Source organism: Augochlora pura, chromosome 10 (assembly GCF_028453695.1).
Source record: "Augochlora pura isolate Apur16 chromosome 10, APUR_v2.2.1, whole genome shotgun sequence".
Taxonomy (NCBI): Eukaryota; Metazoa; Arthropoda; class Insecta; order Hymenoptera; family Halictidae; genus Augochlora; species Augochlora pura.
The window spans coordinates 20,599,684-20,626,065 of NC_135781.1; the positions used below are offsets into that span (position 1 = coordinate 20,599,684).

A 26,382-nucleotide genomic window follows, 5' to 3' on the forward strand; every position below is an offset into this window, starting at 1 on the left:
AGGGTTAATTACCTATTTCCATATATTAGGATTGTTTCTAATGAATTTCGAATTGTTTTGAGCCTCTTCCATTCCATAATTCTTGTGGTTCTCCGTGGAAGTAAATACGTACATGCATATAATGTATACTACATAAGTTTTAACCGAGAATTACAATTTCATATTTTCTGACGCAGGACAGATTATTTTCGTATTTATACCAACCTTTAGTTTATTACTTAGGTATCGAAGATGGAAAAGTAGAATTTTATTTTTATTTAAAAGACGTGACACATCCATATTCAGTACATTAAATAAAAAATCTTCGTAACAAGGCTGTTCGTTAATATAAGAATGAACAATAGGTACATTTTGATTGTGAAACTATTGATCCCGTACTCCGCGAGAAAATTATAAGTGGCCAAATGCTTTCCGAAGGGCGTCAGCTCTCGGAGGGTTGAAATATAGCCGCGTATTTTTTATTCCCATCGACGTTTAATTAAAAGTTGACCGTAACGAATGCGCGAAAGCGAGGGAGACAGGCAGGGCGACATCGTGCGAGGGAAAAAGAGTCGAGGATTACGCATCGGTCGCACCTCGCCGCAATTTTCATCTCCGCACCCTTTTCGCTTTTTCCCGTGTTTCTTTTTTCCTTTGCCGCGGAGGTATGAAAAAATCCTTCGACCGGAATATTCCTGGTACGGGTGGGCCGGCGAGGTTTCGGTGCGCGGGTCCGAGGACGAGACAGGACCCTCCCTTATCGGTCTCTTCCGCCCAATTAAAAACGAGTTCTTCCGGGAGCCGAGCAGACGACTCAGTTGATGGACTGGAAAGCGATCTCGGACGCTCCTGACGAGGATGTTTCGGATGTCGTTTAATTCGAGTGCCTTCCCTCGAGGAGAAGGCTCCGCTGCTCGTCCAGCGATTCTCGATAGGGGATCGTTATCGCGGATTCGTTCGGAGCCAGTGGTACATGTCGCGGAGCGAAACCCAGTCGGAAAAGGAGGAAAGTTTGGCGGGACTAGGGTGTGCGTGTTGCTGCGAGGAGTTTTACGTTTCTCGTAGCCAGGCTCGCGAGACGCTAGTGGCCGCCCTGGTGTGTTATTTCATACCGACGGCAGACCTTTAGGCAATTTTCGTTACAGCATAGGTTTCGTCGGCAATCTTCGACGGCTTCTCCCGGGGTTATTTTACCTCGATTATATCTGCCAGGTAGGTAGAAAAGCGGTGGAACGCGGGTCTCGAACAACGAGACCATTTTGTTTCTATTCTTCGGTTTTTCCGTGCCGAAGCCAGCCTTCCCACACTGTTTCGTAAAATCAGACCGCGCTTCCCAGGCCGGAGGGCGAGGCACGCAGAAAGGAGGACAGAATCCGGTAATCTAATCTGATAGGAGCATCCTCGGAACCGATCCGGGGGCGAGGGATCCTCTCTTTTGTCCCGACGCCGTAAATCCATCCTACTGGTTTCATCAGGCTGATCCCTGCGTTCGGAATGATTAACTCCCGCCGCGGGTAAACCGTGACAAAGCGCGCGCTACCGCTGATTATAATTCAGTGCAGACGTCGACGAAATTCATGAAAACAGAGGAGAGAGCGCCGCGGAGTCGAGCAATTTCGACTCTCCAGGTCGGGAAACGGTCTCGCGAGGCCTCTCGACCTCTCATTCTCCTCCGCTTTCCGCGCTCTTATTCTCGGCGCACTTGATGGAGGGTGACAAAGGAGAAGTCGGCCTTCTTCAGGCGAGCTTTTATAGCGACAGTGTCATCGCTGTCGGCCTCGTAGGCCCCGTCGGCTCTGACGGCCCTATCGCATCGCGTCGCTCCGGGGCGAGCCACGCCGATAGGGCGTCCGACGATGGACCCGGCCTCGGCCAGTTTATTACGAGGTTACAAGGGGGTTGCGTCGGATCTGCTGACTCGTGGCTAGGGCAAGATGAATAAGGGAGAAACAGGGGAGAGGTTGGACGTCCGGTGTTTTCGATAGACCTTGAAAGCCCGGCCACTTAGCAAGCGCGCTTCGTAGCGCTCCAAAGCGCCAACACTTTTTTCCAACCATGGAACAGGAGAAATCTCTCCGAGTTCCTCTTCTTCCAATGCGTGTCCTCCGTTCGTCTTCTCTGAGAGGGCACGCCTTACCTGTACTCTCGGATCCAGCCACCCTTCTCAGCTACACAGATATCCGTGTGTATACAGGGTGGGTCGCGAAACATCGTTCCTCATCTTTTAAACTGTACCACACACTTTCCTTATTGTGCTCTTAAACCTTCTTAGTTGCAGTTTCACGTTTCATTCGAATTGTTCGCTATTGTAACCATGTTTTCGTTTTTAATTGTAATCGACATCTTTGTTGAGGATTATTAAGAAACTTGAAATTTTCAAGACATATCGTTCGAGTAATTATTAAATTAAATGTACATATTATAGACAGCATATGACACATTGTCTGCAATGAAATTAATATTTTCGTTCACACGTTGTGAATGCTTACGTTACATTAAGTATGTTTTGCTTCACTCAAGAATATGCATCTGGGCAACATGTTAATTGTCTATTTCGCGCAAGTATACTGTACATCGTTAACACGTGGATCCGTTTTCCTTTGAGGACATGGTAAAAACTCAAATAGGAATAATATGAACCTGATACAATTTAAGGTTATACAATGAAGTGCAATTTGAATGCACATTTTAATAATTATATCAAATGAGAAATATAAACTACATCATACTGTACTAAAAACGAACGTTATTCATTCGTAATTCATTTTCTCTATTCTCTTGTATATTTTTATGTTTTAGTTATTTAATTTTCACATAAATGGTCTTCTCTCAGGAATATGATGAACGACAAAAAAGTATCAATCAACATATTTATGAAAACAGGCTCAACGAAAGAATTTAGAAAATCGATAAAGTCTAAAAAATATAAATTGATTACGTATGAAATAATGTTTCTGTGAAGTTTGTTTGGATATTTCTTTGTCAAACTAGAATTGAAATATCGTGGCGAGCGATTTTTGGGCCACCCTGTATGTCTACGTGTATATATAGGGGTACATATATACGCATCAGCTCTGCTGGCTGTGCCTTATAGAAAAGGGTAATCCCGCCATCCACTTTTCGTCCCTCCAGGGATTTCGAGAACGCTTTTCCGCCCGGTCGACCGCCACCGCCGACGCCACCGGCGCCCCGTACCACCACGGGTATGAATAAATATTAGAATTTTGCGGATAAGCCCCGTTTTACGAGGCGATACTTGTTTCCTCGACGGCGACGCCAGTAGATCGATTGAACGATCGGTCTTCCACCGTCTCCTTCTTTCCCAAAGCTCTGCTCTTTGTGAGATCGCGCGCGCCGCATTCCCTCCATCGACAGGTTATTATTGTGTTCAATCGCTTATAATTACCAGCAAATACCGTGTCATTAACGTATTTGGGAATTTCAAATGACCTGTAGTTCGCTGTCATGTAAAAAAGTCCAGGATAGCATACCGTAAGTATAGGTCGAGAACGGGTATAATTTTCTGTTATTAAAGCGGAGAATTTGAAATAACATATTTGCCTAATGGTGTCACGGTTTTAGAATGACAGTCACGTGACCAGTTTTATCTTGCTTTTAACATCTTCTGTATCGAACTCGTCCAGGTTATTCGAATTAAATATTGTCACATTTCAGATTCATGTAAAGCACAAATTTATTAAGTTTTTTTTTTTGGTGTTGCTCTTTTAACGTATACTTCGCTTCGTAACATTAATCATTGGATGTAATAACATTAAATTATTTGTTTCCTCTACGATATTTTCATTGTACTACTGCTTAATATCGCTAATGGAAATCGTAATACTGCATCGCTGCTTTTCGGTCGTCTCTGAATAGGTAAAGACTTTTCTTCCAAAATTCTGATAGAAAATCTGACGGTGTTACAGTGCACAATATTAAATGTCCTCATGCCCCATAATTATTGTCATGAAGTTAACTTTACGTTAAAGTGAAGAAACCAGAAAAATGTTAAGCAGTTTCTGTTCTACTTCGATTTTAAATTTAATTTTCGTGTCACCCAAATTGGAAAACTATGTATTAGGTTTTTTCTAAAAAAAACTAACGTTTTTACGGTTATTAATTTGATTCAGTAATTTGGTAATAAATGACAGGGGGTCGACAAACGTAGAATTTCTTTATTACTCCGAACATTCAAAAGCCGTCTTATTGTATATTTTCTCATAAAATAGCGACACAATTTTACGATCCAAGCTAATGAATACACAGTGTATATAAAAATAGAAAATAAACTCATTTAAAAATATTCAATATTCAAACGAATTTTTTACGACATAATTGTTAACATGTTTGCTTAAGGGATCGACAAACCGTAACATAAGTTGTATTCGCTAACGCTGCATACACTTACTACTATCAACTTGTTTCGTACCTTTCCGAAGAAATAAACAAGAAAATCGGCGCAAAGCGATTATAATTACTTACGATACGCTTGGCTGCAACCACGACCGATAGTTTCGTGAACGTGTTTTGCTCGTTAATCGAGCGTGGAAGCGTCTAGTCGTGTCTCCGCGCGTTTCTTCCGCCGCGGGGGTGGTTTCCATTTCCGTAGGGGTGGTTTGCTCGGCGTGCGCGGCGTATTCAGCTTGTTCCATTGTATTATCAAGCGGCCATATGCGCGAATATTTTCCACCGGACGAGCTGCCAGCCGGCCCTCTCCCTCCTCCGGTCGCGAAACCCGTTAAAGGGGAACAGAGAGAGAGGCAAGCGGAAAGGAAAGAAAAAAGCCGATAGAACAAGCGGGAACGACGGAGGGGAAAAAGTCGGTGGATAACCAACGGCCTGGACAGGTGCAGCCCGGGTCAGCGAGAAAAACCGGATAGGGAAAACGGAGAAAAAGACGGCACCGACAGAGCTGCACTTGACGTATGGCGCACGAGATAAGCGTACAGATTGCGCAAGACTCGGGGCTGCGGTTCTGACCGCGGATCGAAGGCGTCCTCTCGCCGGAGAATCAGAAGAGGCGGACACCCTCGAGACACCGCCGGCCCGCGTCACTCGCCAAAATCCGCTCGAAATCGTGTAATAACGTCGCGCCCGTTCTAATCTACAATATATACGCATCCGGCGAACCGTGGTTAATCGATTCCTCGAGAGGAAGAATTGTTACTGGCCCAACCGGTGGCGGGAAGTTTGAATAAATGACGCGATTATTCGAGCCCGTCCGGGAATCGTTTGAGATTCGCGCGGACGACGAGAGGAATCGGATTAAATTACACGAGCTAGAAAAACGGAGACAGGGAGTCACTTAATCAGCTGAATCTTCTAGTCATCAGGGGTTTCGCAGCGGGGGTGTCAAGAGACAGGTCCTTAGAGGCACAATGAGATAGAGCGAGAGGAATGGGAGTGGGAGGGAGCGAGAGCGAAAGAGAAAGAGAGAAGGTGTTAGGATGGCAGGAAAGAGGTTCCAAGGGTTTGCGGCCGGGGTCGGAGGCGCTCGGCATCGCAAAAGGGGATGTCGGAAAGACTAACACGCACTTCTACACAGAAACCGATGCAGAAGCATCGTGTACACGGCCAGGGACGTAGCTTGCCCGGCAAGGCTCCCAGGTGCGAGCAACGAGAATACATAATTACAATGTCCTCGCGCCTGCTTGGGGAGGTTCTCTCGGGTTAGCTAACTCCACTCGGTAATCTAGATAATGTTACCCCTGGGAACGGCTCCGCGAGCAAACGTATCCGTGGAAAAGCTGAAAGGAGATTGCAAGGTATATACGACGGCGTTCAACTTCTACTGCGGCCGACCGGATTTTACCATGCGACGAAGCACCGCAGCCACGCCATGTTTCGATTAAGGTGTTCAGGATCGAACGACACGCCCCATCGCGGCCCATAAACTTTATGCAGCTCGTTAAAAACGCGAATGGTCGCGATAATCGTTCCCAAGGCTTTGTTTTTTTGGTGTTCCGCGAGTATACGGCTCGTTACCGAAAACATCGATCCCAAGATCTATAGGTGGAAAGCGGCAGCAGAATATTTTATATTGTCTACTGTGTCGGGGGAGAATCGCTGCAATATATGCAGCAACACCCTTGATTGCAAGTCACCGGACTTTTGTTTGTACCCTCGGAAATGTAAACTATAATGTGACTCCCAGATATTTGACTGCTTTGTCTCCACGTGTAGGAATTAGTTCGAAGTTATTTTAACGCTATACGGAATGATTCAATTCTTAATCCATACATACAATATAATAAAAATGCTGCGAGGTCTAAGTAGAAACAATCATTTGTCGTTATAAGATGCTATACGTTACTTATTTTTATATCTCAACAGTATTAACCTTCAGTTCGTTAGAAATAATTATACGAAGAATCTTGGTGTAATTTTCATTCTTCTATTGAAATTTCTTCGAAGGAATCTATTGTACACGTAACTTCTAATCAAGCTCTGCATAGACGTAGGCTCGCACTGAATTCTCGATGTTCAAAAAGACTGAATTTACTGTATGCGTTGACAATGCAATTGTTAATCTCCTATGAGGCCGTGTAACTTTCAGATCACATGCTAACGTATCAACATTTTACCAAATAATTTTAGCTTCCTCAGAAGATGACGTATATGTCTTAATTATATAAGATCTCTGAGATAGCTAATGATAATATTGCTACCGGTTAGCAACAACGTCAACTTGAAATGTTAAAGTAAATGCCTTGCAAGTTGTCTAGAGGGTTAAATTGATTTACATAACCCGTTCAATTGCAGAAATTAAATGCGTTCGTTATAGAAAAATTGAATTAAAAACACTGATACATCGGTACACGACTTCGAAGCTACCCGTTGTACATTTACGATACACGTACGAAACAGCAACAATCTGGGAAGCTTGCAGTAGTACGTCGGGCGAATCCACCGCGAGACCATTAAGTTCAAATTGCTCGGATGAACGCGAAGAGAGAGCCGCAATTGCGCCGCAGAAAGCTCCTGTCAGACCGAAAGGGTACGGTTTTATCCGGTGAGCTGGCAGCTTCCTCCCTTTGCAGCGGAAACCCGCCACCGAAAATCGTTCTTATTCTTTCGTAGAGGACGACGCCAATGGACGTCGGGAGCCCGCAGGAAGAGAGCACTAGCGGTCTCTCAACCCCCCTCCCCCCGCCCCGAAAGCCGAGTATAAACGACTTACCGAACTCTAACGTACGACTCGTGACCGCCCTCGTGAATAGGCCACCCCCTGCGGACCGGGGCATCAAAAGTACCCCCTGAAAAATTGCAACCTCCTCCGAGCTTCACGAGAAGGTCCACCGGGGCCAACAAACGACCCTCGCGATTTATTTTATCGCCCTGTTCCAGTGTATCGCTCCGTGATAATCACCGGAGGTAGCATCCCGCGTTCAAATTTCGCTGGTGACGCATGGGGTGTCGCCGATAAACACCACGCACGTATTTCGGTTATTCCTCGATCGCCCCGACGACGTTACGAATAATCATAAAACGCTGAATCCAACCCTCCTACACCATGGCGCTAAAATTGCGGCAACCTCTCTGTAACACCGTTTTTGTGTTTCGTGACTTAATCCTTTGTTGAAAGATTTTTATTTACAACTGCGTTGTAAATAAAAATGGTACGTCCATGCAAATTTCGCTAATAGAACGAGACAAGGTTTTTGTGATTTAGACAAAGTGAATAACATTGGCAGTTAGCTAATCTTCATTATGAGTCCTGACTCGTTTCTATAGGAGTTAATCAGCTTGGACATCTTCTACGTAGGTACTGATTGATTTTACTGACCTAAGTTTCGCTTCACATTGTCAGATTAGGAAAGATATTACGAAGTAATTAGTACATTTTTGTCGAAAGAGAAGTATTTAAATCATTTTGGTCCAAAATCAACATTTTACATAGAGATAGATCGATCCAATTCATAGAAGAGAGAACATCGTTTCGGTGCAGTGCAATGAATTAATATCACGCAGATATTAATTTCATTGTCTCCGTAGGAAAGCCCTTAAGTTTGAAGATGTAGTTTAAATGGTTCAGGAGCCCTCGAGTGCAAGGTGTAAAACAACGTCTTTACGCTCTACATCGGCTCATTAATATTTTTCTGATGACTCGCCAATCGGATACCCGATTGAAACGGAATCTTCTTGTTCGCCGGAACCAGATGCCTCGAGCAGACACAAGAACATGCAATCGCCGGCAGTTCGCAGGCACACGTAGAAACTCATACCAAGGCATAGAATTTCCGCAACCGTAACAAGCAGGCGAGCGAAGTTCTCGGTCCTGACCGAGGAAATTCGAATTCCCGGCGGGACAATTAACAAGCTCGGTAAGGCTCGCGGTAATCATATATTTGCCGTAAGCCCCCGCGTAACTGTGCTAACGTTGCTGCCGGTGCAACTACGTTGCCTATTTGCAGTGGCACCGTGTACGAGACATTCGAGATCGGGATGTAGCATCGGCAACCTCTAGTGTTCACCGTTTCCCGCGCGTGTAATCGTCTTAGCACATGGCACGCCGAGCGGTCCTGCTCGCGCGAGCCCGGCCGCGCGTTTCCGTCGTGTTTGCTTCGTCGGACCTTCGACGTTTAGTGACCCAGGTGGTCACGAGTTGCTCACGCATTGGCCAACACGCTCGTCCTTGCGAGCGGCTCTCTGACAAGTGCAACGAGCGCGCCACCAGCCCTGTGACAACATCCTTAAGTCATGTTACGCGTCACTCAAGACCCACCCTCCTGCTGACCACCGACCCTCGTGCGCTTCCTGTTCGCATACATGCGGTTCCCCAACCACCCACTACGTGTGTATTCGAGCACGAACAAGGGAAAGAGCGGGAGTGAGAAATAGAGAGAGAGAGAGAGAGAGAGAGCGAAAGACAGAGAGAGGGAGAAAGAGACGCGCGCGGGACGAGCTGGTATTAAAGCCCGCCATCTGGCTTTCCCATGACCCGATTCTCGACTTACCGAGTTTTCGTCGTTAAGCCTGGACTAAGCACGTGACAATCGATACCGCAATGGTCGAGTCCACTCGGAAAAATCAACTGTGGACTTTTGAGGCCGCACGCGTGTGGCTGTTCGTATCCGGGTGTGCTCGAAGCACATTTCTCCCTTTGCTGCCCGCATTCGGCCGGAACCAGCTGACAATTAACTTTTAAATCGGGATCAGAGCTGTCTCCAAAATTTAATCAATTTAAATCAGGAATTGGACACAATCATGATATCACGGTCAGTTCCTGGAACGGTTATGGAGAACCAAAAAAGTTTCATAACGTTGTAAAGTGTATCGGATTTGGCTTGTATCAGCTTCGGTTTTATAACTGTTGTTTTCCGGCTTTGAGTTTGGATTCTATGTGATAGATAGAAAAAATGGTGTAGCAATAACCAAATAAAATATCTAAAATTCATATTTCTAACTCTTTTCACTCGAGTGGCAACTCGGAAGCGACATAAAAAATTGTTATATCGTATTTGAAAATACTTTTTGACATCGTCGAATTTGTTTGTATCTAAAAAACTATACGAAGTATAATACGGTGCATGATTCACAAAATTCAATGTCGTATGTATAGAATGCAGTAAGTTCTATGAAATAGAAATATTATAGATTATAGAAACTGTTTCAGATTTCGAGTTAAATGAGATTGGAGTGTAAAGGGTTAATACCCGACTGAAATACAGTATCATCTATTACGTGAAATAGAACTATAATTGAATATAGATTGTTTCTATTAATCTTTCCAATGTTTTAAATTGCACCTACTCATTTTTTATCTGTCATATATGCATAAAATCTGCAGTTTAGTGATTACATATGACCAATTTATATTTACAATAATACATATTCTTACATCTAGGAATTTACTAGTAACAAAAAAATATTAATCAACAATGCTGTTGCAGAGATTGTAGCGCATGGAGTTAAATATGTATACCCTACAGTCGAGTTGAAAAAGGTGTCGATCCGTTTGTATCCTGTTTCGTGGTACAGTTCAGCGAAAAAGTTTCGGCCGTCGACTGAAAAATCGAAAATCTGCCTCCGCAGAGATTGCGATCCTCGCGGGGATTCCCGCGGTTCGCATGCGAGGGGGGGGGCTGTTTCGTCCACTTATCGCGGCTTGCAAAGAAAGACTCTTTGTGAAATATTCACGCCGGTTGGCTGGGGGAGAAATTACGCGATCCTATCGAGCCGTCCGCATGATATGTAAAAAAGATGGAGTCGGACGTGTCGCGTTCAGAGTCGTAAAAACCACGCGTGTATCCAGATGATGTCGACTGATACCGAAGCCGCCGGCTAGATTCGCCTTGCTGCGAACTCGTCGGATTTTATGAACGGAAAGGGTTGACGGCTGTCTCTGCCGGTTATCAACGTGCCGTGACTCGGAGAGTTGCGCGTCAAAGATATCTGGTCGTGTTCGGTATTCCGTCGGGGACTACTTTGATGAGGCGAATCCTCCTTAATAGGTGATACAGTGAATGTAGAAAAACAGTGAGCCGAGTTCAGGGCCAGGCGTAACATATTCCCGATCGGTGAACCGCAACGATGACTCGTGTTCCGTCAATCAGTTGCGATGAGCACGCAACTATTGCTGCGAGGGTGGACGGTTCATTCCTGCGTTACATTGTAGCGAATAAACATTTGTCTGGTACCGTGGATTGGCATTTTAATCCATCTTAGATGAGCTCTGAGACTTATTTCTTATGAAACTAAAACTGTTTTCGTTATCGGGCCCTGTCAAGTATTTTTCTAAATGTATCAATTGCCTCCACGAATGTTTAACATCGAACTGATCCGATCAAAACGATCTATTCTAGATTTCTCCTTTTATAGCTGTTGAAACTGTGAAGACTCTTTTATGGAAATTGATCGAATCTATTTCTCCAGCTGATTCTGCAGCGAGGAACCCAAGTAGAAAAATCGCAGTTGGTCGTGACAGTGCTGGTGAGCTAGCGAGAGCCCCGCGAATTGCTTCGCTGATACTACACGTTGGATTCGCGTACGATGGTATTCTAGGGGCGGCTGGTATGCGGATGGGCATTGCTCGCGGGTAGCCCGTCGGAATCGTTCGCGCGGGCGTAGGAGAGGCTCGCGGGGCAAATTACCGGGCGCGGGCCGGCGTGACCGGTCCGCGTATGAAACCGCAATAGGCAGATATCCTGGAGGACTCGGAAGCAGCGCGAATTAAATACGTAACGCGGATGGCAGCCCGGTCGTTGTCACACAAGCTTATTTATGGACAGATAACTAGCCACGGGGTCGCGCGCACGTTATTCGGACATGCAAATAAGGCGAACAAGGTCGCGTGTGTGCGTGCGCGTGTACGTCGGATCACGCGTGCGCGGGCAGGGGAAGGTAGGTGAGCTAAGTACAGGGAACGGGTGCACGGTCGACGCGGTACGCTCGTGAAACACGAACTCGCGATCCCGTATCGCGTGTAACGTCGTAATAAGGGATGTTATTACTTCTATTGCGTTTCCCGCTTCCACAGATAAGTTCTTGCGCGGCGATGGCGTCGGCAGCGAGCGGGGCGAGCGTCGAGGCTCCTCGTACTCGTACGTGTGCGGCCGTAGAATGCAGGGTCCCGCGGCCGCACGCGCGCGCGCGCGCGCGCGCGAGAAATGGTGTGCGAGCGAGCGAGCGCATGTGCATCGCGCACACCAGCTCGTTGCCGGGCTCGTCAGCCTCGCTCGTTACTCCATAACTCACTTTGCTTGCATACACGCCGCGTACCGGCGAGTTGTGACGCCGACTTTGCCTGCGCGAGCCCGCCACCGTACCCCCTGCGCACCCTTGCCCAACCCCGCGATCTCTTCCCTTGTCTCCGCGTTCGACTGACGTTTCTTTCAGCGACTGCGGACTGTACCCTGTAATTGGGACGCGCTGGCTCCGATTCGCGATATGGCTGCTGTAATTTCGACACTGGAATCTCGTTTTCGAAGATGTTTCCTTTCGGTGCGCGGTGCAGCAACTTCCACTGAACATCTCAGATACTCGAGTCAACAAGATTGCTCGACTGCTATGGTGTCCCTTGGGATACTTGAATATGCGAGATAGTCGGCTGTATAGTGTACGATACGATGTGATGCACACGTTGATAGTCGTTCGGGAATATCAAACAAATAAATGATGCACTTCGATGCTCGAAACAGCATCGTCTTTGATAGAATGATATTTAATCATAATACGTTTCTTTTACGATAGTTCAGTCATTTTCTGACTTTACGCATTTCATCTGTTTTAAATAATGTATTCTTATTACGTTATGTTATCTCCGCTGTCCAATTTTTACCCTGACAGATGGCAATGTCTGCTGCAATATTATCGATTTTTGATAAGTAAACTGTATTCAGTGTTTTTGATAACTTTCGTACATCTGTAACAAAGGTAAATAGGTAGAATGCAAAATAGTAGATACACTTAGAAATCCAAATACTCTTGCATTATTTTAAAAACTCGTCAAAATAATTGCGATACGAACTACATATCCACGTGGCTCCCGTATTCAGTAATCACTGCTGACTATTTATAATGCGCATAAAAATCATTCTTCGATATAAGGACCCGAAGATAAATTCTGATGCATTTTTGTCACATCTCCGACACGGATATCCAAGTTTTTCGACACGCTTCTTTCGTGCATCTCCCCAGATCAACAGCTCCAGCGCATAGCGTTACCTCGATTTCTGTTGCAACAGGAATCTGGGACAGGCTAGAGTTTTTCACACCTTTCAAAGGCCTGGGAAGATACCGCGATAGAGACCGAGATAAGGTCCTCGTTCAAGGGCCCAGTTGAGTGCTAGCTGAAGCGCAAGAGCCACCGGCATCGCTGTACTAAAAATCGCGTCGGAATCCATGTTGGAAAGGTGTTTCGCGGGGAAATTAATTCGCATTGCGAACATTGGAAGCATCGTTACGAAATGAAGCAGTTGGCACGAGGATGTCGCCATAAGGATCCGGGGGAAGTCAATTTTCGCTGGTCGCGATCGAGCATCCCTGAGGGACGCGCGCCGCGAGTAACGAGTTCTTGTAAATGCGAACGGGAATCGTAACAAAAGATGGTCACTCGACCAGCCAAACACAGAATTACTCCCCCGTGCTCGTTTTCCGAGAGCTCGTAAATAGAACGAGCACGGGGGATGCGTTTGACGCGGGCTTGAAATATTCGGGGGTGGAATTAGAGGGAAAGCGGAGGAACAATCGCAACAATGTCCGCAGGAATCGTTCTACGAGTCGCATCTCCGGCTTCTGCGGCGTGCGTTGTGCGTTGTGCGCGGAATCAACGAACACAACGCTGGATGAACGAATGCGTGTGAGGTGCACGATCGAGAGTGGTTTGTTCCAAACCGCGAAATAGATTCAAATCATTTGATTTGCAGTGGAAGTTTGGGAATAAATGTAAACTCTTCCGAGCGATTCGCGTCGTTCGGATGCAACCATCCTTTTTGGACGGACATTATCGGGCGACCTCGAACACCGCCACGATGGACAAGCGCCGCACAGTGGCATGAAATGACAGAGTTGTGCAAAAATCAAAGAACATTTCATGGAAATCAGATTGTTTACGATAAAGCTTAAATGTCGTAGAATAAAGCTAAATTGCGGATAATGTAGTATGAATGTGTTTTAATCTTCAAAATTCATGTTAAACTTGAACCATTCCAACAAAATTATTATTTTTTCAATACTGTCTACAGTTGCCTTTTTCTAAAACGACATGTTATACATAATTTCCTGCAGATTTGAACAATCATAATTTCAAATATGGCAACAAAATTAATGTACCGCTCTAGGGTTTAAAAGATCAGCGGATTATCAAATCGTTTCAATTTTAACTTCTCTAGCTTTTCCATTTAAATCGATTTTTGTATAAACTCCTGACGCAGTGGATAAACATTGCAATGAAATTTATGTACATTGAATGTTGCTTCGCATATATCGCCCCGTGTAAAATATTCGTCTTTTTATACAAAGTGTCTGTCTTCAAACATCCGTCCCTTCTTGCACCGTTAGCAAATTTTGAATCGTTCCATACCATACACGCGTTCTGCCCACGGATTTTGATCTATCCCGCGTGCGGCCACGGATGCCAGCAAGCAATATATTATAAAGCCGGCAGCAACTATGTATAACTAGACGAGAGAACGTTTATGTGGAATATTTGTTCTGATGCGTGCGTACCAACCGTGACGTTAGCAATCGCCGCTGAAGAGGGTTGATGAATTTGTTGGGAGCGTGTAGAGGAGCCGAGAGAGAAGAAGAGTGAACGGGAGAGAGAAGGAGAGAGAGAGAGAGAGAGATAGAGGGAAAGGTGTATGGAAGGGGTAGTTCGGGGGCGCGTTCTTCCACACCGGGAGGTCGAGATTTCGTTGCCGGGAAAACGAAGGACCCGCCGGTTTGTATATACAGGGCCGTGCACCGCGAGGAAAGGGTGGCTCCGAACCCTTCAAAGGGCTCTCCGACGTTCCTGATAAAATCCACCCCAGCCGGTAGGGTGGCTCCTGGTGGCTTACGCCGCGGAAAATTCTTGCTTGCGCGGGTGCGGCTGAACAACTGTATCGACGCGTGTAATATCACCGGAGGGCACTAATTAGTTGCGTAGGGCGTGGGCCGGTGTTCGAGCAACGAACTCGTCACTTTTTGGGAGATGATTTTTCGTTTGTTTTTTCTTCCACCACGCGTTAAGTGGTCTAGACCTCTCGTTGCTTCTTCGGGTATTCGGGATATTTTCATTTCCTCGCGTACCCGTCTCCGCCGCCTTGGAAAATCGTCCTTTCTCCGGTTCGCCTCGAACGCGGCGCGTTTCAGGGATCCGCCGGAGTTCGGTCGCGATAATAAATCAGGAGGCAGTTCTTGCGGCTTTAACGCCACGATACGGACAGCTAGGAGACCCTGATCGTGGCAGTTTTATTTAGCACAGAAAGGGGCGGCCTTAACGTCTCCATAACGCGTGAAATCAGGCTGAAAGGGCTGGCTGCCGTTCGCCGCGGCGCAGCGCGTCGTAAGCTTCGATCCGCTTCGGACTCAAGAAAAACTACGAGAGGGGTGCGACCGCGAGGCTCCCCCGAAATCGAGGAATCGGAAAGCGGCGGTGGGGAGATGAGGGTCGACGACGGCGCAGAAGGAAGGGAAGAGAGGGGGCAGCGGATAAATCAGTCGGAAAGCGCTTCGTTTAGCCGCGATATCGTGGTATCCACGAGGATCTTGTTGGCGGAAGGGATTCTATTGCGTTCCAACGGCATCGAGCCGAGTAGCGTCAGCAAAGGCGCGCTTCGAATCTCGATCTACTTATTCTATCGAGGGGTGGAGGACGTCTCCTCGCCGTGCTTGCCCGCGTCGCGCTGGAATTTAGAAGCAAATTTCTTTTCCGCCTTCTTCGTGCGCCTCCCGATCCCGCCTCCCGATCCCGCCTCTATCCCGTTCCCGTTCCCGTTCCCGTTCTCTCCGCGCGCTATTCCCTCTCGGAACGTCTGCGATGCTCTCGTTCTATCTTAGCGTCGTTTCCCATCGCATTTTATTGCATCGCCGCCTCCCCCGCGATCATCGATATCCGACGCAAACAGCTGTAAACTTCCATGAAGCCAGCCCGCCCTCGTTCGTCGATGCATCCGCGTTCCTTCGTCGGCCAACCCCTCGCTTCTCGTCACACACGCCTCTGAACCGCGTCGCTTCTCGTCTCGTCTGTGCCTCGCGACGAATCCGCTCGATGCCGTGCGACACGGCGTCCGGAATTATTTCGAGCACGCTAGATTAGAGTTATTCGCCGGGAACGATTGGGTGTCGACTCGAGCGGTGATCGATGGAAATGGGACGCCTGATTGCTTCCGAATATTCTTCGAGGCGAGAGTCAAAGCTGCCTCGGAATGAGAAGCCCTCTGCCACCCACGAAATCTCGGCAAAGTAATTTCCAGGCTCGAGTGTTGACAATTTCGGGAATTGGAAACTGCCGCGTGGACCGCCGAAGAATATGTCAAGTGTAAATAAAGTCATATTTATGATTGGATGTCGCCGCGTGGTCGTTGATATCTGTCAAGCTTGCGAAATTCAATTTTGTCAATTACCAGCTGTCTTCTATGTAAACAATGTTGATTCTGAAATTGTTCTCCTGTACCTGATTTACTTGTTCCATCGAACAGGGTAAATGTCCCAATTGTTGTGCCTTTGAGCCAATTTTTGCTTTGCCAAAACTCATGGTAAATACTAGAAATTTCAGTCTACGTTAGTGTATTAGCATTTTGAAAATAGTGAAATCCTTTCTTTAAATTCTAAACATTGTACGTGTTTATCCCTCAACAAGATTCGAGACAATTCCTCCCAGAAGAGTTTATCGTATGCAACGCGATCTTATTTACACGTTTTCCAGAATTTAAGAGGAAATTGAAAACTGGTTCCATAAAGTAACCGGTTAAAGGATATAAGGCGCTATTGAACCATGGCGTGGAAATCGCTAAAAAGTAGCAATTTCTAGTTTCCCTTTTATTAAAGCAAACATTAGCAACAAAAGCCGTGACAACTTATTTACAGACCTAATATTAGACAGTCGAGTAAGTTGCGCATGCAGGAAGCAATCATTGCGTCGATTTTTACGCAATTTTCCCTGGGGAAAAACAGGAATGACCGTGGAAGGCGACAGGCAATCACGTAATGAAAGAGTGTCCCGGGGGAAACTGTCACTTATACTAAGTTGCGATAGGACACCGATATTCCGGGAGCTTAGAGCACATTATTATTTGAATAATATCAGGCTATCGCGGCGCGGTAATGAAAGGCCTGGCTGCCGAAGGTCGCGGTTTCCAGGAAAGAGGATGGAAAGTGAGCTATTTACCGAGGCCGTCGAGCGGAAGCGAAATAGAACGCTGTCCCATAAAACGCCAGTAGTTTCAGTCGGGCCACAATATGCCAGACGATGGGATTGCCATTGTCTTAAAGCTGTCCTCCCCGCGAAAATGTATATTAATAATGACTGTCGCTCGCGGCCGCAGCAGGCTCGAGCAAAGTCCCCTTGGAGATTGTTTTCTGCCAAACGCCTTAAGGAACACACGTCTAATTAATTGCGCTAGTTGCGAGCCGGCAACAAAGAGGAGGAACGTCATCGGGCTGACGCGGTCGACGACACCCGCGTTTCATTATTCGAGTCGATGAACTTCTCGAGACGCGTAATTCCTCCCCAGCGGTCGCTGCTTGATAACTCGTAGGAGGCGCCACGTTTTTTGCAGCTGTCCGCCGTTCCTGTCTTTTGGCAGAACGCGTTGCCAGGAAAAAGGTGTATTTTTAACGAGAAAGTCGCGCGCCACATGCCGTGCCGATGTTCCTCGGCCGTCCCAACGCCGCTCGCCGTAAAATCGCTTAAGAAAATTCGCTAAAAGGTGCGACGAGATGGACGGTGACAGCGCGTGACAACTTTTTGGTGTGAAAAAATACATAACTTTTACCTAGACAGAGACGGGGAACGCGAGACCGTTAAAATTCTTTGGTTGATCCCGAACAGGGCGACGTTCTCTGGAATTCATTCAGCAAACAAATTATCGCGCGTTCACTGCCAAAGTTTACATCAACAACGGTTGTTACACACGTAGCATTCTTCTGCAAAATATAAAGAAAGGTTACACCTCGATTTTCTTTATGAAAATACAAAATCACGGTCCTCGTGCTCGAGTACCAGTAGCGAACATGTTAAAAGACAGTAACGTAAATTGCGCGATTTATTCCAATATTTGCAGAATCGTTTGTAGCCTCCTCTTGCCGGCGTTTCGCCAATTGCACGCATCGTCTCCGACATTTGAAGCCCGGCCGGAAAAGCACTCGTCCCTGAAGCGCGTTCCTATTGTTAGCTTTGCAACAGGGACTCGAACAGGGTGGTAAACGGGAAGCCAAAGAGTAGGTCGGTAAAGAGACTGTGTTAGCGCTGGGAGGAACAGTTTGAAAATCGTGGTGTGTCCTTCGAGAGCACGCAAGCTACGGCCATATATTAGAATTTTCTAGTCTATAACGCGGTCGGTCCGCAAGCTGAATCCTCTAGAGAGTCCGCGCGAAGCAACGAATGGCGAGAGATCCCTTAACGACCTTCCTGCGGCCGAAGCGTTTCGTTCGATCGGGAAATCTTTAAATAAAACACTTTTAGCGAGTCTCCGGTTTGGCGTGGATGGCTCTACGGTGTGCTTTAAGGCCAGTTTCTCGGCTTCGGAGAGAAACGAGCTCTATAAAGAAGTCTCCCTGCAGCGTCGGGGACGTCCACCGGCTCCGGCGCACCTTAAATCCTCATCTCGGCCGCGTCAGATGGCGAGACCGAGTCGAATCGATTGTTTCTTCTTAATTAATTCGAATCGGTCGCACCTACTACGGACTGCGCGCCTTTTCGCAGTCCTCGGAGATTTACGCGAGGATTAACGGAAGGTAATCTATTAACTGGACTCGTGTAGCGTCGCGAGAGCTGGGCGACAAGTTGAATCTTGCTCCGCGAACGCGCTGATGTCTTTTGTCACGCGAACGAACGTGCGCGTCCTTTTCGATCGTTTTTCTTTTCAAAGCCACACGACAGCGAGGATCGCGGTATCGACGACGAAGGAGCAGGCAGGAAGTGTTCCCGTTCGAAGATCAGCTCGGATATGGATTGGAGCGCTGTAAGCGCCCCCCTCCTTGAATCAAATTTCGCGATTCAATCTTCCAAACGGCCCTCCCGCGTGTTCAAGCAATTCCGTGTCCCTAGTTCCCCGGGATCGACGTTCATCGAGTCGACATCTAATATATAAGCAGCGATGCGTAACGAAGTTGGGGCGCGATAATAACCGGCGACGTGGCAATTAAATTCCCTGGAATCGTTTAGTGGCCCATAAATCTTTCTTCCGGAATGGAAGGAGCCAACCGAGACACCGTTGGAAGGGGTTGCTGGAGGAGTCAGAAGCACCGCCTTAAATCCGTTAATGGGTTTACAAACGTGTGAAGTCCGCGGCGCGGCCGACAGACCGTCGAAACATATTTTCTGGGGCGGTGAATGATTTGTGACGGCGAAAATAGGCGGCCACGGAAAACCAGCCTCGACGCGCGACCTCCTCCGTCAAAACTATAGCCTCCCGAGCTCTTCGGACGCGCGGCGCGCTGAGACATCTGTGTCATAAAAATTTCTGAAAGAAAATAAATTAGCTGAAACTGGAACGAAGAAATCTCGTTCGTCTAGGGAATTCGTGGACAACAGGATGCTCGACCTTCGACTCGGTCTTCGAGGACCCTCGTCGGAGGTTGGACCGTTCCTGAGGTTTCCAGAGAGCTCATTGTTGGCCAGACTTTGCGCGGCCATCTGCGGGGAGTTTATAATTGATAATAACGCTCGAGTATAATGAAACTGTGTTCCGCGAGCACGCCCCACTTGCTCGCGATGTCAAGGATATCGTGGTCGGGAAATGAAACGCCACCTAATTCCGAATATGGAGAATATTGCCGTTTAGTCGGTCGAGATTCCTCGGAGTTCGAGTGATCGATAGATCAAACTAGGCTAATAGTTCCCGCATCGGGCTGAAGAGACCAGAGGTACTTGCGAAGACGAATCCTCGTCTCGCTGGAGCTCTGACCCGATCGTTAGTTGAAAGACTACAGCCGCACGATAAAGTCGCGAGGATTATTAATCCGAGGGCTCATCGGTGTAGATAAGGATCGTCGAGTTAATCGATTTAGAGAGCAACTCTATTTCATAAACTCTGCCCGCGATTCTCGTTTGTTCTTCCCTCAACGAGCACCACTTCTGACAAATCGTTCTGCGATTACCATTAGAGACTGCGACGCAACGGTGGCATCGATCGCGGGGAAGCACGATTCCCTGGCTGTCTCGAAATGGAGGGAAATTACAGTTCGAGGGAAACCCTACGGTAGAGCAACGAAACTTTTTCCACGTTTTCATCGATCAATGTGGCCTGGGAGTTGTCTGAGGGAGCGGGAAAAGAAACCGACAATTTCAGAATTCCTTTTTTTCCCTTCGTAAGAATCCTATTATCTGTAACGACCGAATACGTGGTCGCTTGCATAGGGAAAGTTCAGAGTTGCTCGCAAACGAAATTTTCTTATCGGCGGTCGCACTGTGACCGTGTTCGAACCGGGAAGGAGGCCCCGATCTTCTACTCCCGCGAACTAAATAATAATCCGTTGTTCATGCAGCAGAGATTAGGATCGGTGTTACACATGTCTGATTATCGCGGGGTCGATCGCAGGTTCGTGGCTAGCCGCTATCAGCGACGGACGCTCGAATCCTCCATCTTGATCGCGAGGCTCGCGTGTCTACGGGACCTTCTCGACGATGATCGAAACGAAAATCCCCGGCGGCGGTTCGCGGCCGGTATCGACGCGGACAGGGCGGAGGAAAAACGCTGAATAATCGGCGCATGTGGTAGAATGCATAACCGCGTAACGCGTGCACATGCAGGGTAGAAAATGGCGGGCGGCGCGCGTTACTTATCAACGCTCGATAAACTCGGCGCGGCAGGAACAAGAGGAAAGGGGAGAAAAAAGAAAGGGTTGGCCGCAGTGACGATAACAACGCACTGTGCGCGATTCCTTGCGAGAAACCGCTCGGATTCTCCCCGGTCGGCTCTCTTTCCGCGCGACGCGGCGCGGCGCACCGGCGTCCCGCGCATTGTTGATGTTTCAAGATAAATACCAGATACACACTACAATGCGACCCCCTCTGTACTTTGTAGGTAATTAATTACCGGCCATTGTCCGTCACCGGCAGTAACGTATACGTTATATCAGTGGCCCGTCAACGGTCGTCGCCGGCGCTATCGCGCCACGAGATTCCATTGTCCTTAACTATTATTCCCGCCGGTGGCAATACCGTACATGGACCCGATGATAATACCCGACCGGATCGAAATCACCAGGAGCAACATTCCTGCGTTCCGTCCTCGACTTTCGTCCCGTTCGGACCGCGCGCGACGCCCCCACCCCTTTGTCTCTCTCCCTTTCTCGTCCTCTCTTTCTCGCTCTCCTTGCTCCCGATAAAATAACTAACGCGGCTCGCGAGCCACGCCGATGGATTTCCCATTGTACTAGACAGAAAGAAAAAGAAAAGGAACTGGACGAACGACGGGGGTGCCGTTGGTATTTCACCCGGCGCGAATTCTTCGGGAAATTTACAACTGCCTCGGCCGACCGGACAATGGCGGTGTATTTATCTGTAATTGCACGCGTTCGTTGCAGTCGTCCGGACCTCGCCTCGATAATTGAGCTCCGCGAGAACCGAACCGGTCCACTGTCGAAAACACATCCGGTCTCACTTGTTATTCTAGCCGGTGTTATAGTTCCTCGAACAAACACACTTTAAGGGCGGCAATGACGCTCACAGATTCGCTGATGCAACGTTTTCGACGAGCGATTCGGTCGGCGAGTGGCGCTGCAAGTTATTCAGATCGAACACTGCTGGTTATGTCTCGATTTTTATTGACTCAGTCTGCTGCGAGGCAGTTTTCCTTGAAAATGTTAAAGAAGTACCTGCTCTCCTCTTAATACTAAACTCGCTGAATAGTAAATGTATCTGATTTGTATTGTTCCACAACGATGGCCATACTGTCTTTCAATCATTTTGTTCGCAAGAGTCTTTATAATTCCAACAACTCGGAAAATGAAAATGTGGAAACTTTACTAGCTTGGTAGGTTTAATGTTAAGAATGCTATCAATACATACAGTACACTTCACCATTGAAATCTTGGCGATTTGTATTAACACGAAACAGCGAACATTTCAAGTAGAGTTAGTTTAGAAGTATTTCTAGATTTTCTATAATTACATAATGTCGTGAATCGAACTTGAGCCTTTGCAACACAACGTCCATTCAGACTCGACCTTAACTTTAGCCCTGGTAACTGCTTATTTTATCAGTTTACGTTGGGTTCATAAACAATGTCACAATTGCATGTAATGCAAAAGCAGTTTTAATATATCGCAGTTGTTAAAAGTGATTTGTAAAGTGACATACAAGAAAATTCTGAAATAAATGGAACATGATACACATCGCGAAGATTTAAAACTAAAATTGGATACAGAAAGCGTGGAAATACTTCATTTCGACTGGAATTCAGAAATCGTGAAGAACAAAGATGCTTTCAGCTTCTACGGAACTAAGAAATGATTCTTTCTCGTAAATAACACGTGGCAATCCGCGGTAGTCGCTCGAAGAACATCCACACGGTTTTGCGCCGTTCGAGCGAATGACCGTAATACCTCGACGCAATCGTTCGCTTATCTCCGATAAGAATGGGCCGGAAGCATTAGCGGGAACGTATTCGGGAGTGTCCCGGAAGTGTTCGGTAAGAGGAACATCTGTAACCGCGGCTGAAGGTCGGAAATTCCAGGCGCATTACCGGCCAATCGTGTGTGCAACCTGGAAACTCGTCGTCTGCTCGCCTAATGTACGGCGCCGAGCGTAATGCAGTCGTGTTTCGTGCGAGGCAAGTGCGGCTGGCACCCTCTGCGCGCCGCCACCTTTTCCGCCTCCTTCGTCTCCTACGACTTCCTCCCCTTCGGCTCCGCTTGGTGCCGGTGCCGCCGCCGCCGCCACCGCCGCCGCCATCGCAGCCGTTCCAGCCCCATGTTACCGCAAGCTCGAAACACGAATGGTCAGATTGAAATCAGAGTCTCTACAACCGGCTGAAACGCGGAAGGTGCACGCCGGGAACGATCAGCTCCGACGCTGCTGCGCCGAGGATGCATTTATTGGGGATTCTGTCGGCGAACAAGCTCGTCCCATGCTCCGAAACGTTGTTACCTGGAACGTCGATCACGAAGGGATGATTCTCACGAATCTGGTCGGTCCGGAGTGTGATTGGCCGGCGAGTGGGAGATTTCAGTGGAGAAATGTCGAAGAAGAAGTAGGGTGTTTTTTTATCTCATCGTAAGCCGAGAAAGGTTTCGTGCGATCGATGGAATCCTGTCGTTTTATCGGCGAAAGAGGATTCGACGGACAGTGTGTTCCCGGATCGGCGAAACACAGGCGAGCGGAATAATATTATTCGAAAGGGACGCTCATTAGAGGGAAGGACCTTATCTCCGGAACTTTTAATACTCGACCCGAGTCGGAGAATTAACACGCGGAGGTTGTAAAATTAATTCCGAAAGAAGCGCGAAGCCGGGGTACGTGGTTTCGCCGGTTTCCGTTTGCTGGCTCTGTGTCCCGGCTTCGTGACTGCTCGACGGCGGTCCGCGGGAACGCCACGAACGCCAGCAAAGGAGTGGAGGAGATGTACGCTACCGGCAGCCCTGTTTTACATGGCCGATTGCATCTCCTTTCTATGCGCCACGGCGACACGCGTTCCCGCTCCTTACGGACAGGACGATTTTCTAGCGGCCGCGGACTTGAAGGGTCGCCGATCGCATCCCCGATCTTCGCGCCGCACAATTAGGATGCCCTTAAACGGAGATCCGCGGAAGAGCTGCGCCGCGTTATACCGGTTTCCGGCAGCGCGCACGGATTACGAATGGAATGCGCATCGAAAGCTATTCCGTCGCTGGTCTGGTCTGGTCCACTGCTCGGATCGACTGCCCGATTTGGACGATCCTAGACGCGTAATGGTATCTTGACGAGCAATTTCTCCCCGACTAACATGCAGAATCCATGCGAATTAATGGTTCCGTTACGATCCAGCTTATTTATCGCCCTACCGACCCTTTCCTGCACTGTCATCTACTGTTACAGGTGTATCTATCAGAGAACATTCCATACGGGCAATGTCAGTCTTAGATTAAAACGTTTCATTGTTTTCAAAATCTTTTGACACTCTGGGATGATCGCCCCTCGGAAATTATGCGCATATTAAGTTGAAGTGACTTCCTTTCAAACGGAACAAATCATTTTGCTCGAAATGTTTGTTATTATACATATATCTATTATTATACACGTATTTTTTATCTCTAGATGCTGGTTGTATTTAGAATAATTGTAACACAGCTCTCAATTGATTTGACATTATCAGATATGTTCTTCGTGACATGAATATCCTTTTACACTCGTCTGATGATTCTAAAGCACCACTAAAATTGTTCTGTCACATTCTGAGATAATTTTTATATTATCAAAGTTTAATAGCGTAATTGTTGCACGAGTCACAAGACTCAATTTCATGTGCATAAAATGCACTTGGTCATGCAAAATACAAATACTATCAGTCAGAAAATTGATTTTACATTTAAATTTCGATTGCAAAGGGTTAATGGAAGTAAAGAACAGAAGCTAAGGTAACAGAAACGAACTAAACCGTGCGATGGAATAGGAATCACGTTGACGATACTTCTGAGAAAGATCGCGGACCTTGTCGAATGTACTGTCTTGTGTAGTAGAACCGTGTGTGCTTCGACCATCGTCAATGTTTAGCGTTATCTCGCGAATTGGCCTCCAAAACTAAAGTACAAATTAGTTCCGAAGGCCACGCATGAATCCGTACAGTCAATATTTAAAACAAAAAAATGGTCGACTTATCGACCGCGAAAGTGTCTCACAGGGAAGCGCAATGGCATGTCCGCAGCGGGCAGAAGAGCAGAAGAGCGTGACGATGCCCAAATTGATTCGTCCCTTTCGAGTATTCCGGCACCGTTCTTCGCCGAAGCCCGGGCGCGTTAAAGGGTATCGACCTGCTGGCGCGAACGAGTCCCGACGGAGATTCATTAACGCTTCGTCCGTGTCCCGCTTAAGTACCCCAATCGCGAAGCCACTCAGGAGCGATTCCACGTACGGTGGTGGCGGGCCGAGGGGGATGGGGTTGACAGAGGAAGACGGGCGAACCACTTGGAGACCGGGGGATCGAGTAGTCGAAGTCTGGCTGGAAACTCCACCTCTCGGGACGAGACTATCCCGAACTACCCGACGAGAGGACGAGAGGACGAGAGAGCCGGCGAACCGCGTAGCCGAAGAAGCGAGTCGTCGGAGCTCGAGGGTCCTGATAATTGTGACACTCTCGCGCGCGTACCCGATGCGTCTGCGTCCTATTAAGTAGTCTTGCCCGGAGAGCAGCCGGGCATCGATTCCAAGGTAGAAGCTCGGCTCTGGGCGCCGCTTGGAATCACGAGGAGCCGGCTCGCGCCGCAAATCATTTGTTCGGGGAGCGATCTGGAGGCCACCCACCTCGTTTCGACGTCGACATCGACGAGGATCGTGTACAAAAGAATCCGGCGACGCCTTATTCCCCATTTTTCTCCGTCGACCCCTTCGTCTTCCCGCCGGGAGCCGTTGACAACGCCGGAGAAAAAGTAGCTTCTAGTGAAATGTTTTGCCCGTGAATCATAATTCCGCGCCGCGCGTCCCGGCCACGTCGTCTGCTCGAAGGGGCAGGGGAAGGTCAGAGGGCGTCGGTGACAGCTGGGGTGGGATCGGTTTCCGAGCCGGTCGCCTGGAAGTTTCGTCGGCTCGACTGTCACTCTGTCGAATAACGTTTAACTCGGTTAAAGAGCGGGGGATCAACCAGGGGAACTGGAGGGAAGCCGAGAACCGCCTTTCACCTCTCGACTCGCTGGCTGTCAAAGCGGCTTCCGCGATCGCACGCGCCCGATCGAACGTAGTAACATTCCTATATTCGAGCCCGAACGGCCCCGTTCCATCGTAATTCCTGTGTTTCCACGAAGTCTCCTTGGCCACGAAAGATCGCCTTGTTCTGGAAATAAGGTCCCCTCCCCCGGCCGGCCGTTTCGTTCGTTTATTCACGAGCGAGGGGCCCGTCGACGCGCGCGAACGACTTTCATCCCTCGGCCACGAGCCATAAATACATGCACGCGCCTCGTGCACACGTTTGTAGCGTTGCCGGCGTGGCATCATGAGAACCAGCCAGTATCCCGTAAATCGACCGTGCACCGGAGAGAAACAGGAACTATTATAGATCACCGGGGGAGAGAGAAAGAGACCGGCGAGCAGCGGCCGGGTACGTTTCTATATTACATTTGCCTGGTTCCTCGCCCTTCGCCGCACCACCTCCTTGGTCCGTCCCTGCTCTCCACGGCTCTCATTTTACAATCGGTACCCGCTGCAGGCCGATACTGCATTTTATTCCACGAGGGTGGCCCCGGCCCTGGGGGTGAGCAGGCAATTTTATTGGATGTGACACTAGCGCTCTTTCCCTCCGTGCGAGCCCTCGAACCTTCGTTTGGCCACCTCTTTCTGCTCTCGCCGGCCACGTCCCTCCCGCCACCCTCTGATTTCCACTCGGCTCCTCTTTCTCGTTTACTCTCATTCGGACGGAAAGGGGCTTCAAATAGCTGCAATATCCGCGTGTATTGACTCCTGGAATTGGGAAGACCTTCTCGTGTCCGGAGCCGTCTAGGCCCTCGGCCCCAGACCCGCCAGCAAAACGCGTTACCCTCTTCGGTCCCACAGCTAGCCTCGCACACTGTCAGAAGAATAGATGGTCCGATGCTATCCCCTCCCCTATGATCTTCATGAGGTAATT

General features: G+C 48.1%; 1 protein-coding gene across 1 annotated transcript in view; it reads left to right on the top strand.

Annotated features, from left to right (window-relative positions):
• LOC144475941 (latrophilin Cirl) overlaps positions 1–26,382 on the top strand; it is a 579,657-nt gene that overhangs the window by 275,506 nt on the left and 277,769 nt on the right. The gene's annotated exons all lie outside the window — the stretch shown is intronic.